Below are 4,447 nucleotides of genomic sequence, written 5' to 3'. Positions count from 1 at the left end.
ACTGGTGGGGTTAACTGGCTAGCGCACACCCCAGACTGGTGGGGTGAACCGGCTAGCGCACACCCGCAGACTGGTGGGGTGAACTGACTAGGTTAGGACACACCTGCAGACTGGTGGGGTGTACTGGCTAGCACACCCCCCCAAAGTTCTCTCACATTTTGTACCCAGAACACACCAGTTTCAAGTGACCCACTTATCAAAGCCCCTATAATGGAGGAACATCTGACATTTAATGAGAGAAAATGGGGTTTCACTGTTTAGGTCAGGTTGACCTCAAAATCCTTCTGACTCAGCCTCCCCATTAACTGGCGCTACATGTGTATGCACCACACCCAACGCGGATTATAGGTTTTAAAATTTGCTTAATCTAGTATTAGATTAAAATAAATTTTTTAATCTAATAAACTTTTACCAAAGTTTATTTTAAACGGGGTGGTGGTACACACCATTAATCCCAGGGCTCCAAAATATTATACACATAATAAATAAATTTTTAAAAAGAAAAGAAAAGAAAAGAAATTGGTCTTGCTGCTTGAGGCTTGTGGCCCGGAACTCTTGGTGCTGGCTTCTTCCTTTTTTTGCATACATTAACAGACGTTTTATTAAGTTTGTTTTCTACAAGAGCTATAAGAGCAAATCGTTTAGCAGAAACCTGTTCAATGGAGAGACCAAATGGATCCAAGAAAGATGAAAATTAAATACTTAAATTAATCAAAAGGTATTGAGTGAGGTTTCTGTCCCGCCTGGTCCCACAGCCGTCTGGTCCCAAAGAAACACACAGAAGTCTACATTAATTATAAGCTGGTTGGCCTATTAGTTCAGGCTTCTTATTAACTCTTATTTCTTACATCTTAACCCATAATTCTTGTCTGTGTTAGCCATGTGGCTTGGTACCTTTTATCAGTGAGGTATTCTCTGTGTCTGGATGAGTGCAAACTGGCTATTGGCCAATCAGCGTTTTATGAAAACAAGACCATTGTCACACAGCAGAAAGGCACTATGATGCCCCTAAAACCACCACAGTGGTAACAGGCTAAGGAAGATTGCGCTGCGGCAGGTTACCTTCTGTGAACGTTAGCAGTTCCACATCAGGAAGCAAGTCTGTCTTACAGAAGATTATGGTAAAGTACAATGATCCTGCCTGAGTCCAAGATATTTGGTCAGGAAAAGGTCAAGATAGCTAAAGGTAAAGCCAAAAGGAAAGGAACAGGTGTAGAGAATTCAAGCTATAGAGTTAAACACATGGCAATGGATCAAGCTTCTTCCTCCCGAAAGTTAGTTACTGCATTGAGCTACCTGCCCCTGCCTAATGTTATGCCCAGACCCGCAAAGTCCCCTAAAAACCAACAAGGAGACCAAGTCCTGTGTGTAAAAGCCTTCATTTAAAAATTAAAAAAATAAGAACACCTGATCTTTGATAAAGAAGCAAAAAATATCAAATGGAAAAAAGAAAACATATTTAACAAGTGATGCTGGCATAACTGATATCAACATGTAGAAGAATGGAAATAGACCCATATCTATCACCATGCACACAACTCAACTCCAAATGGATCAAAGACCTCAACATAAAGCCAGCCACACTGAACCTTATAGAAGAGAAAGTGAGAAGTACACTTGAACGCTTTGGCACAGGGAACCACTTCCTAAATAGAACCCCAGCAGCACAGACACTGAGAGAAACATTAATAAATGGGACCTCCTGAAACTGAAAAGCTTCTGTAAAGCAAAGGACATGGTCAACAAGGCAAAACAACAGCCTACAGAATGGGAAAGGATCTTCACTAACCCCACATCAGACAGAGGTCTGATCTCCAAAATATACAAAGTACTCAAGAAATTGGACACCAAAAGATCACATAATTCAATTTAAAAAAAATGGAGTACAGACCTAATCAAAGAACTCTCAACAGAGGAATCTAAAACGGTTGAAAGACACTTAAGGAAATGTTCAATATCTTTAGCCATCAGAAAAATGCAAATCAAAACAACTCTGAGATTCCATCTTACACCTGTAAGAATGGCCAAGATCAAAAAACACTGATGACAACTTATGCTGGAGAGGTTGTGGGGAAAAGGGAACACTCCTGCATTGCTGGTGGGAATACAAGCTGGTACAACCCCTTTGGATGTCAGTGTGGTGATTTCTCAGAAAATTAGGAAACAACCTTCCTCAAGATCCAGTAATACCACTTTTGGGTATATATCCAAAGGATGCTCAATCATGCCATGAGGACATGTGGTCAACTATGTTCACAGCAGCTTTGTTTGTCATAGCCAGAACCTGGAAACAACCTAAATGCCCCTCGATCGAAGAATGGATAAGAAAAATGTGGTACATTTACACAATGGAGTACTACACAGCAGAAAAAAATAAAGACAGCTTAAATTTTGCAGGAAAATGGATGGAACTAGAAAACATTATTTTGAGTGAGGTAACCCAGACACAGAAAGACAATTATCACATGTACTCACTCATAGGTTGTTTTTAAACATAAAGCAAAGAAAGCCAGCCTACAAACTACAATTCCAGAGAACTTAGACAACAATTAGGACACTAAGAGAGACTTACATAGATCTAATCTACATGGGAAGTAGAAAGTAGAAAAAGACTAGATCTCCTGAGTAAATGGGAGCATGGGGACCTTGGGGGAGGATTGAAGAGGGGAGGGGAGAGGCAGGGAGGGGAGCAGAGAAAAATGTAGAGCTCAATAAATATCAATTAAGGGGGCTGGAGAAATGGTTCAGCGGTTAAGAGCATTGTCTGTTCTTCCAAAGGTCCTGAGTTCAATTCCTGGCAACCACATGGTGGCTCACAACCATCTGTAATGAGGTCTGGTTCCCTCTTCTGATCTGCAGACAGAATATTGTATACATAATAAGTAAATAAATAAATATTTTAAAGAAATAAAATAAAATAAATAAATATCAATTAAAAAATAGAGCCTTTATTTTAAGCAGAGTCTTCTGCTGAACTCAAATACCAAGAAATACAAGAGGTAGGGTTGGTTTTATTTTCAAAAAGCCTCAGAAGTTATTCTGTTATAAAGGAACATGGCTGAGCAGGTAGGCGACAGACTCTCCATTGTGGGGTCTTCTGATGGCTTCTGTCAGGATCATGGAGATGTCAATCACCTGGCTTTTGGAGCAGTGTTTCATCTTCTCCTCCTGAGGTATGATATTGGTGACTACTACTGCTTCAAAGCATGCGTTGTTGATGCGAGAAATGGCTGGGCCAGAAAAGATCCCATGAGTCAGGATAGCATAAAACCTGGAGGCTCCAGCTGAGAGAAGTTTGTCAGCGGCATGACAGATTGTACCACAAGTGTCAGCCATGTCATCGGCAAGAGTAGCCACTGATCCTTCACATCTCCTACCAGCACCGTGCGGTCCACTTCACTGGCCTTCTTCCATTCCTTGTAAATCAAGGCAAAATCCACATTCAGTCGTTCTGCAATGGAGGCTACTCTTTCGGCTCCACCAGCATCAGGTGCAACAATAGTACAGTTTCTCCACTCAGGTATATTCTCCCTTATCCACTTTAAGACAGCTGGCTCTACGTATAAATTGTCCGCTGGGATATCAAGAAAGCCCTGAATCTGAGATGCATGTAGATCTATGGTGATAATACGATCCGCTCCTGCCACAGATAGCATATTTGCAACAAGCTCAGCTGAGATGGGCGCCCAGGTCTTATCCTTCCTATCCTGGCGGGCATAAGGGACACATGGGACGACTACAGTGACTTGGCTGGCTGAAGTAATTCCAGATTAATCTTGGAAGCATTAATCATGATCAAAAGTTCCATTAGATTGCCATTTATCTCACCACATCTACTCTGAACAATGTAGACATGCTTTCCACGCACACTTTCTCAGATTTCCACACAGGTCTCCTGGTTGCTGAATTTCTTAATCACCACCTTGCCTAGCTCCAGGCCCAGGCGGTCAGCGATTTCCTGGGATAAGTCCTGGTGAGAGCTCCCGCTGAAGATTTTGATATTCCACATCTTGGGCGACTACACAAACGTGCTCTTGGCTCTTTGCTCAGTGGTCACCGCCGGTGTGGAGACTGGACCCAAAGTCAGCTGGTAGCCTGAACACCTACTGCACCATGTTGCCACTCTGCTGTCTTACCTGTGCTGCTTCTAATGTAGCATAATTAATAAAAACCCAGAGGCAGACATTGGGGTTCAGCCTGAAGGTCAGAAAAGCAAAACAGCCAGCCACTGGCTCTTACCTCTACCTGAGTCTGAAATGGCGATCCTGCCTCCAGGAATCTCAGGATGAGACTGAGCTGAGAGCTGTCTCCTCCTGCCTTATATTCCTCTCTAGTGCTGGGATTAAAGGCATGTACCACTACAGCCTGGTTTCTATGGCAACTAGTGCGGCTACTGAAATTAAAGGTGTGTGTCACCACTGGCTGATCTGTAAGGCTGACCAGTGGG

The 4,447-nt window shown here is 42.5% G+C and overlaps 1 pseudogene; it reads right to left on the bottom strand.

Moving 5' to 3' along the window:
• Window positions 1-3,032: 3,032 nt before the first annotated feature.
• LOC125410367 (ribose-phosphate pyrophosphokinase 1-like) lies at window positions 3,033-4,009 on the bottom strand (annotated as a pseudogene).
• Window positions 4,010-4,447: the final 438 nt, after the last annotated feature.

The sequence above is a fragment of the Myodes glareolus genome, chromosome 8 (assembly GCF_982192425.1).
Source record: "Myodes glareolus chromosome 8, mMyoGla1.1, whole genome shotgun sequence".
NCBI lineage: Eukaryota > Metazoa > Chordata > Mammalia > Rodentia > Cricetidae > Myodes > Myodes glareolus.
Note: the sequence above shows the minus strand (reverse complement) of the source record. Positions and strands in the feature narration are given on the sequence as shown.